This window comes from Anopheles coluzzii, chromosome 3 (genome assembly GCF_943734685.1).
Source record: "Anopheles coluzzii chromosome 3, AcolN3, whole genome shotgun sequence".
In the NCBI taxonomy this organism is placed as follows: Eukaryota; Metazoa; Arthropoda; class Insecta; order Diptera; family Culicidae; genus Anopheles; species Anopheles coluzzii.
The window spans coordinates 57,178,717-57,189,259 of NC_064671.1; the positions used below are offsets into that span (position 1 = coordinate 57,178,717).

Genomic DNA, 10,543 nt, shown 5'->3' on the forward strand with positions numbered 1-10,543 from the left:
TGTTTTATGAGAATATAAACTAGATTTATTTATCTTAAATGTTGTATAAAACCCGCACATACGAGTGGAGGCAGTCTCATAAATGTAGGTTTACAAGCACAAATGTAAATTTTACTAGCGAGCGAGGGGTGGGTTCCATTTTTGGGGCCCCTCAAGACCACGGGGCCCTACGCGGCCGCTTAGTTTGCTTAGCGCTCATTTCGACCCTTCGCACACACGCGCATTTCAAAACACTTAACCTAAAATTAGGCATATCGATGTATGCCTTAAAGCGCACTTAAGATTAATCTTAACTCATTAACGTATTTTTTTTTACAATTTACACAATAACACTATTATCATGATGTCGTGTAGATGTGCGGAAGAGGATTGATGTTAACAATTTACCGCTGGAGATGAGTGCTTGTCGCCTTTCCGGGGTTATTCAGTGGCATGTTGGTGCCGTCAGCGAGCGGCCGTCGATGAAATCGATACACCTGAGGGAATATAAAACATTTGCTTTAGAGGGAAGATAAAACAACAGATCTAGATGTAGCGATAGTGCTTCTAGAAGGAACTCACTTGTGGGGTTTTTTCTCCTGCCAGGAAATTTGACCGCAATCAGTAGTGCGGTCGGTTCGGTCCTGTTGCTGCTGCAGCTATTGTGAGGCAGAGGATAATGATCCGAAGGGTTGAATTCCTGCCCCGAACGTTTTGAACGAGTGCGCTCGACACCGTTTGGCGGCGCAATCGGGGCACCCGGTGCCGGCTGGGCCTCTAGCGTGTTGTGCTGGTAGAGCCCGACTCGTCGCCGTACAGCTTCCGGGTGATCTTCTTGAACGGTTCCTTGTAACAACACGTTCCAGAATAGAGGAAAATTGGCTGCAAAAAAAAAGGAATTAACACCATGATTAGCATCCTAGTCGCTAGCTTCGCCAAACAATCTTCTTCTTCTTTCGTGGCCCACTTACAACTTACCGTATCATACACAATCATACACAGCGCACAGTCGCAAACACCTGCCGCAGGCCCATATCGTTTCTGCATTATATCTGCAAGTTAAAAGTGGCCATATTCTATTAAAATAATGTTTCTTAATCATGATAATCGCTGGATAACACTTACCCGTTGTCTTGTGCTGTGTTGTTCATCACACCACTTTCCTACGCCGGTACATGCACGTAACGCTTCCGACGGAGCCAGCACACATTGGGCAGGACTTCTACCACTAACTTTTGCTAAAATGGCACTTACTTACGTAAAATTAAGACCTTAATTATTAAAAAACTTACCGCACTTGATCAGCCAACAACACTGTTTACGTTTTTTTACACACACACAACCTAACTTCTGCAGTGACAGCAGCCGCAGAGCACCAACACAACGAAAGGTGTCAGGCAAGACGTCAGACGATCTTAGGCGAGGGGTAGGAAGGAGATCGGTGGTGAGGGACGTGAAAGCTCAGCTCGACAGAATCGCTATAGGAGGAAGCGAGGCAACTAGACTAGACTAGAGAAATTAGAGCGAGAGGTACCTCACCAACCCTCGCATTGTTTGCCGGGGCCGACGAGAGCATATGCACCTAATTTCCGTTTATTTTGATTGTTTTTGTTTTGTTTGTTGACTTGCGTCAAGGGGGGGAGGATGTTCAGGCACAGCCCTGTCACTTCATATCGTGCTTAACGAAACACGAACATTCTTCGTTAAATTTCAAGTGTTCGGCTCGATCGAGTAGTTTATAAATACAGGCGGTCCCCGAGATACACGGTTAATGGGGACCGAAAACGGCCGCAAAATACCGCGTATCTCGAATTTCCGCGTAAGTCGAATCTCGTGATTTCCAGCTAAAATATCACTAATTTTCGTATAATTTTGCAATTAGGAGGCGGTTTTAGTCACTTAATGAATTATTTGATATGATTCTGACTGAATATAACTGTTTTAAACCTTTTGAAATAGTTTTTAACATTCGATCAAAACGGAAATTATTTGGCAATTTGAAATTGATGTGTCAAATCAGTACAATTTGCTCAAAGAATTGTCAAATTTAGAAAACCGCGTATCTCCGAATCCGCGTATAAGAGGTACCGTGTATCTCGGGGACCGCCTGTAACAGTGAATGTCGCGAATAAACTCTCTCTTCCAATTTTGCTGCACAACGAATAACTGCTGGTAAATATTAAAGGTTTGAAAGTTACACCGAAACGTGGAAAATAAATTATCCGAAATAGTTAGATTAAACAATAACTTTTCTCACTTTCAGAAATTGCCGATCCCGTCTTTTCCAAAGTTATTAATCGGGCTGCAACATATGGAGCTGCTTACACCACTGGAGACCCGGATGGGGCAGGCTGGCGAGCCGGTCGCTGTGAGGAGCCCTCTTGAATGGGATGTGAACGGACCGTACAACAACACGACGAGCGGCGTCTTGATGCAGCATATTGGTCCAATGCAACCCGGCAATGCGGTGCAACGCGACACTGAAGACAGCGACGGAGACCTGAACATGCTGCTCCGTGATTATTTCACGTTAAAAGAGGAGATTCGTCCGGCTCCAAATCAACATAAGCAACATGCCCAGATCTGGCTGATACACTCCAAAACAGCTACAAAAGAAGCCGGAAACTATCTAGCGAAATGTGAGACAGATGGTTGAAGGAATATTTTCCTAACCTCAATCTTAGGAAAAGTGGCGAGATGACAACATACCAATCAGGGTCGGAAACTTGGTATTTATTACGGAAGGAAGTCGAAAGGAGTGGGTGAGAGCAATTATAGAAGAAACAATAACTGGGCGAGACGGACGAGTGAGACAAGCAGTAGTAAGGACACCGTCTGGAAAACTATTGAAACGAGCAGTGGTAAAACTTGCCTCTATAGAAACAGAAATATTAGACCCGGAATTATGAACATTTATATTAGCACTGCACTGAGTCAACCCCTACATCATATATTGTCCATACACACTTTAATGCTTAGAAGAAGCATCAAATAGAAACATGCCAGTATTTTAAGTAAATCTTGCGCAACTTAGGATTGACGGGGTGGGGTATGTTAGCACGTTTTTGTGTTGACTGTGTTGGAATAAATTTCAGTTTGGAATAAATCGTAAAATTTCATTACACTAAAGCACAACCTTGTACAAAAATACAAAATTAAAAAAAAAATAGGAATGTGGACTATGGGTGGCATCGCGAACCGTAACGACTATCGTCATCGTTTATTTCAGTATGAATCTCCTTGCAACAAACGATCCCCGCACAACAAAATCGAGCAGTTTTTGAGTTCTCTTTCTGGCTCACTTTCCGCCAAAACTGATCGAGAAAGTGAGCTCGCATCCCGCTGCGCAAAGCGATCGAAAACTTCTCAATCTCTCGCTCAATGTAGCCAGAGAGCAAGAACCAATAATGATAAAGCGAGGTGGAAGGATGGTGAAGAGGGGAAGGAGGAAAGAAAGAGAACGTGGGTGTGAACTATTTTTCGACCATTATCATTTTTGCGCGAACACGGTCGTGTACCGTTTTCGTTTCGTGTCAAGTTTTTGAAAGCTTTATCGCGCGAAAAAAATAATATTTCTGTCTTAAATATAAACTTTTTTAAATTTTTTTTTTTCTATCGATGCATAGATAAAAGATTGAAAAGGAAAGAAACAGAAAGGGCAAGTGCTTCACAACAATGAAAGAGTAAAGTAGCAGGAATACCATCAGGACCTGGCACGTAGGATGGTTTAAGGTTACCTAACGCACGTAAAACAGAAGCAGTGCTTACAGAAACAAATTAAACATTCAGAACATTTAGAGGAGTGAATGAAAGACTGGCCTCAAAGCTTACAGAGTTTTTTAAACCAGTGTCATAGACACTCGAGAAATGATCGGTAAACAACGAACAAATGTCATTCGGGTACGTAGCAAGCACATCACCAAGTGACATACTAGTAGGGAGGCCGTTATTGTTTCTCATAGAGTTAATGTAATTCCAAAACGCTCGAGGGTTTGAACGGAAACGAGATTGAAGGCGCTAAACATATAATTTATGGCGATATCTGTTATATGATCTGTAAGCGGATGCTGAATATTTAAATAACCTACGCGTGTACGGTGAACGTAGATGGCGGTCGGATCATGGAGGGGAAGGAGGTGGTCTGCAGGAAGGAGAACAGGTATTACAAACGTGTAATGGCGTGTAATTGTATATTATAAATAGAGGCGAGAGATGCGCTCTCGTCCTGTTTGTCCTTCTACCGCGAATAAAGACACGTTCTTTATAGTTCGTTAAAACAAAGTTTTATAAAACGTGTCTAGTTTATTCCATGCGATTAGGAAAGAAGTTGTACCCATTTGTAACAACAGGAGTTTCAGGAAGTGATAAGGATAGTATTGAACTATGTTACAGTCTCATCGATGGACGTACAGACAAACAAAAATGACCAACAAATAGAGGACAAAATTACACGTAGCCTAGCATAGTCAGCCTTCTTATAATTATAAATTGAACTAAGATTAACACTTTGCGTAGAAGCAGGTAAGTTGGCAGAGGATAAATATTCAGTTTCAAGTACAAACGGAGGATGGTGGGTGTCAATTTTTACAAGAAGAAGATTAACTGATAGGTCAACAGACTGAACAGCTGATAACCAAACGTGATTACCAATTTGGGCAGAGCCTTCGGCGGAATCTGCGATTGGGGAGAAACACTAGAACACGACTGATCTACGTGTCTGAAACTAGTGAACTAACTTCACCATCAGTTCGTGCTTTATATATAACAAAGATGGTGTGAAAGTTGTGACACATTTGGAAACCAGATTGTTACTTCGGTAACAATTTCTTTCCGGGTGTTTGAAATAAGAAAATGATCTTTAACGTTTGATGCAAATTCTATATTTTTAACTTGTCCGGTTACACTCGCTTTTGCTACTGGCAATAGTTTCGCGCCGTTTCCTGTCTATGCCCTTACGCTCGACCTGTATGGGGTGTATGACCGGAGGCTGGATCTTGTCTCTTCATCTATTTCGCAATGTATATGTTTGCCTCTTTCAGTTGATAACGACCTTTACGCCACCTAGCGGCACCTTTTCTAACTTGGTTTATCTACATATCTCGGTCGCTAGGTGAGAGCAGTTGTGTTGTTTACATTTTTCACGCAGCCAACACAGTCAAACTGAAGAAAATGTATTGACGGTTACGCTCATATATAGAGCGATCGACAATTATTATGTTTGTTGCTGAAGGTTTTTTGTACAAGGAATGTGCTACAAGAAAAAATTAAACTTGTAATTATAGGGTCCATTACACCTAATTTTAAAGTCTGAAACTGAAAAACAAATGGCGCAACTTGCGCGATATACTTTCGCGCAAACTGGCGGAGATTAACCAGCCATATGGGTTGGATTTCAAGCATTGTGTGTGTTTGTATGTATTTGTGTGTGTGTGTGTTTTTTTTTGTTTTACAAGGAGGGGGAATCTTCGAAAGACTCCCGTTGTCGCACGGGTGTTGACATAGGATTTTTACCCAGTAAACCCCATCCTTGGGCCATCTACCCTTCCCCATGGGTTCACCTTTCGGTATGCTTCTTGGGGAAGGGCTATGCATTAGCATTACATCTCGCTATTGCAACATGGACCACATTCGCGAGACAGAATGACAGTCCTGGAGACACTCGTAATACCACACAAAAGCACAGAAAGTACGCATTCACTTGAGTTACAGGCTCACTTCAATCCGTGCACAGATACACTACACTAAACACTTTCACAATACGCACAACACTATTTACGAACGCCCAAGTCGTTGATCCGTTTTCCATAAGGCCAGCAGCTTCATCAGTATTGATCGCATGCCGTTTGCTATGACTTCCCATGTTTCAGCATTCTTTAACATCACCTCGGTCAGGTTTGTTCCGTTGATTGTTGTTCCGCACTTCACGGTGATTTCATGACGTTTCTCAGCAAAACGAGGGCAATGAAAAAGCACGTGTTCTGCTGACTCCACGATGCTCACACACGCCGGGCAGTCTGGCGAGCTTGCGTGACGGTACTTGTGAAGGTAACTCCGGAAACACCCATGGCCGGAGAGGAACTGAGTTATGTAGAAGTTCACTTCGCCGTGTTTTCTGCTCGTCCATGCAGCGATGTTCGGGATCAGTGCATGTGTCGTACGCCCCTTTGTTGAACAATCCCATTCAGACTGTCACTTTCTCATAGAGAGCTGTTTTGCTGAGGATCTGGATAATCCCGCGTTTGAAACTCCGGAGAAACTGCAACACTCAGAATCCTCTGCTAATATGAGGCAGATGGGAACCATGCTTGCGATAACACAAACTGCCGCGTGCGATATTGTTTTATAGGCACAAACAACTCTCATAGCTAGCAATCGGTGCACTCTGTTCACCAACTGTCGGTTTTCCTTTTGCACCAGAACATGTGCCCAGATCGCAGCGTTATAACGCAACCGTGAGATGGCCACGTCAGCTAGAAGTCGCCTGCAGCTACTCTTGGGCCCTCCAATGTTCGGCATTATTTGTATCAACGAGTTTGCTGCCTTAAAGACGTTGTTACAGGCGTACTCGACATGCTTCCGGAAACTTAAGCGGTCATCGATGATCACACCAAGATATTTTGGATGACGTATCGACTCAATACGTTCATCGCCGACCTGGATGCTACCTGACTGCACTGTCTTGTGGCTACTTATGATGAGGAATTCCGTCTTTTTATGTGCGATTTCTAGCCTCATTTGCTGCATCCACGACTCGATTCTGCTTACGGAATCGGATGTGAGGAGTTCAATCTCTTCTATTGACTTACCAAGGACAGTAAGAGCAATATCATCAGCAAAACCTATCACTTCAGCTCCTGGAGGAAGCCAGCGGTGATGCTCATATTTTTGACACCAACACACAAACACACAAAAACACACTCAAACACACACACACACACACATACACACACACAACACACACACACATACACACACACACACACACACACACACATACACACACACACACACACACACACACACACACACACACACACACACACACACACACACACATTCAAACATACATACATACACACACACACACACACACACACACACACACAAGTAACAAGGTACAACAAGTGCACGATGCGATGAAAAAAAAGGCCCTATCATTTTGTCCGATACTTTATATCATATTACGTTCCATTTTATAAAATACTCCATACAGGACATAAGCAACAATTTTGACAAGTGCGATGTGAAGGTTGTTTATACATAAGAGTTAGGATCTGCTGATGAGACGATCTATTCGCACGAAATATTTGAAATAGCCATGCTATAATCAGAGTGCCATAATTTGGCGGCCATCAACGCTTTGGTTGGTGTGTGTGAGAGGGCAACAGGCAAAATGTGATCACCCGAACGGCGAGAACCATATCTTTCACGAACGGTAACGGCAGCGATCGGACGGCAGCGAAGTTATTCTTTAGAAATGAAACTATATGAAGTAAAATACCACAGCGTCCAGCCCTAGACGGATCTAGGCCTATATTGGAGTACTGCTCAATTGTCTGTTGTCCAGAGAGCAATTGGATGCATGCGAAGAAATTTTTGAGTTTGCTTAACAATTAATTTGTGATGAGAGACGCAAAAAGAATGGTCAAAACGATTAAAACAATTAATCTTAGTTTAAACACAACCGTCCACAATTTTTATTAATCGTCTCGTAAAATAAACAACACAGTGCCATGCTGAGCGTGTTAGTCTGTGTTGTCTATTCAAAGAGACGATTTTTATAAACATGTGGACAATTGTTTCATTAGTGAAAACACAGTTACTTTCATTAAATTATTGTAATTGTGAATGGTTTGAAATTTGTGATACTAATAAAAATAGAGCTAGTTATGAATTTTCTAAATATATGGTGCAATTTTTTAAATATATGCTATATTGTTTTACTGCTTTCAAATGTATATAATAAGTTGGAAATTCGCCCTATAATAATCACCTAGCTACAAACGATTCAATTTGTTTTTTTCAGCGTTAAACCTTGCCAATGTATGTTGTACTTAATCGAACATGACTGATTTATTCGATCAAAAATATTTTTTGAAAACATTTTGAATATCTGTAGCCTCTTGAGATGGATGATTGTTTGCCCTGTTCCTGTTCCGGATTTATCTGGAGTTCTTACTTAAAGAAACACCATTTTGTCACCAACAAACCAAAGGCTCATTCAACGTAGCGTTTTGCCGTACTCAGCAGGTGGTTAAAATATTTTTTGCCGGATCTTCACTATCCGGAAAGGGCCGCAGTAAAAAAGGTTTTAGTGGAAAGTGATCGCCTATAAACACGTGAGGCATTATTTGGGTAGTACCAGCCAATGGTTTAGAAGGAGGGATATTGAGCCGATGTGAACGAATGAGTTCAAACAACGTTGACGAATTAAAGACGTCGCTATCGCTACGACTCCCATATTCACCAACGTCAATGGCGATAAACTTCAAATTCACATCTGCTACTACTTGCAAATGCAGAGAAAAAAATGTTTCTTGTTATAACATTGTATACCTGAAAATGCCGAGGTCTTCATTCGGATATGCTTGCCATCTATGGCGCCGACACAAAAGGGAAAATTCCATTTATGGCGAAACTCCTTTTCCACATTCTTAAATGCTGACATTGCAGGGCATAAACTCTTCATGAAACGTTTTCCAAATTGCTTCACATGTTTCGTAGACAATGAGGTGAATTGTATTATAAGCAATATAATATGTTCCAGTCGATAAATATATAAAAAAGAAACAATACATCATCAATTGCTCAAATGATTTTTTTTCTTTTTTTATAAAAAAAACTAGATTTCAGGTGCATTCGTCATTCGTTCGAAAATTTACCAAGATAAACTAGCCAACGATTTCGGAAAACAAGCATATGACGAATGATGGCAATTTTTCGAGCAGACACATTTCCTTAATGATGTGCTTTCATCGGTAACCAGAGCGGGAATCAGATTCACAAGTAGCTAAGTTTACATTAGTTCATTAGTTAGGCAGCCTTAATGGCGGACGCCTCCACGCCATCTTGCCACTTCAATTTGGACCTACCACGCCTCCTCTGCCCTTGTATAACGAACAATACACCATTTAAAAAAAGTATACAGGGTTTTCTTAGCTAATTCGGTATTTTAATCTAATCGTTTTTTGTCAAGTGTGACTTTGGCGTCGTCAACCCTTAATCGGAAGCGGCTATCTGTAAGAACAATTTAAAAGCTCCAGAAGATAGTAGCAAAACTCTTAACTCAGAACCGTCCAGAGCCGTAGATCCAAAGGTGCTAGTCGGTGGCCGGACTCTTTCGGAATCGTTCAAAGCTGTCCAAAACCAACTCCCGAAAAACGGCTCCGAAAAACTCCGGCAGGGACCGTCGTTTTGATGAAGCCGGAATCGGAGCTGGAGTAGCGGTGTTTGGAAGAGGTAGGGAGACGCGGTAGCGATTTCGGTAGCGAACTCTTCTTTTTAGTGTTGGGAGATTCAAGATTCGGAAGAATCGAAGATTCAATCCCTAGAAACATTAGATCGGATCGGATCTTGTTTGTAGGATTTGAATCCCTAAAAGATTCCTTAGTGATTGGGATTTGATTGCGATTCGATTGGGATTGGGATTCAATCCTGATTCTTATTGGGATTTGGATTGCGATTCGATTGGGATTGCGATTCGATTGGTATTCGAAATATTGGTATTCTGATTGCGACTGCGATTGAGATTCTGATTGTGAATGGGATTCTGATTGCGTTAGGGATTCTGATTGCTATTGGAATTGGGTTTGCGATTGAAATTGGAGGTCGTCCCAGAGATATGCTATTAATGGGGGCAGTGCTGTAAAATGTCACCATCAATATCACAAAAAACTGAGTGAATCAAAAACCTTGTCAGCGTCACGTACTCAATTGCGATTATCACAGGTGAAATTCTCAAGTGGTTGTAACGAGTGATATGATTGGTGACAATTTGGGAATAAACTTTTAGTCAATCACTGTTATGAAATTTTCTGGACCAGGAGCAGCACTGTAAAATATCACTGTTTCAGTCATCAACGCTCATGACTGAAACGAACCTCAAATCAGCTCACGTACACAAGTGCGATGATCAGACGCAAGATGAACATAGTCGTTGTGACGTGTGACCAGATTGGTGACATTGCAGCAACCACCTCTTGGTCGGTCACTTTGACGTGACTTTGTTTGTCTGTGATCAATTTCGAAATGTCACTGGTTCTATCACGAGCACTCGTGATTGAAATGAAATTCATTTCGGTTCACGTACACATGTGCGATGATCAGGGGTAAGACGCACATGGTCGTTGTGACGTCTGATCTGATTGGTCATATTTTGGTAACCAACTCCTGGTCAATCAGTTTGTCGTGATTTTTTGTTATTTTATTATCGCGATAGACTTAGAATATACGTGGCGCGGGCGAGTGGTGTTTTATTAACCATGTGCATATGATTACAAGCAGTAGTCGGTTCTGCTAGCTGGTTAAATGATCCCGCATCCTACATATATTGCCAGACTCATTT

The 10,543-nt window shown here is 41.8% G+C and overlaps 1 long non-coding RNA gene across 1 annotated transcript; it reads right to left on the reverse strand.

Moving 5' to 3' along the window:
- On the reverse strand, window positions 1–1,562 carry LOC120959512 (uncharacterized). The gene is made up of 4 exons (XR_005752213.2): window positions 1,105–1,562; window positions 958–1,031; window positions 562–861; window positions 1–476 (listed from the first exon to the last, which is right to left on the reverse strand). It is a non-coding gene; the product is annotated as an uncharacterized LOC120959512 (long non-coding RNA).
- Between the last annotated feature and the right edge of the window lie 8,981 nt (window positions 1,563–10,543).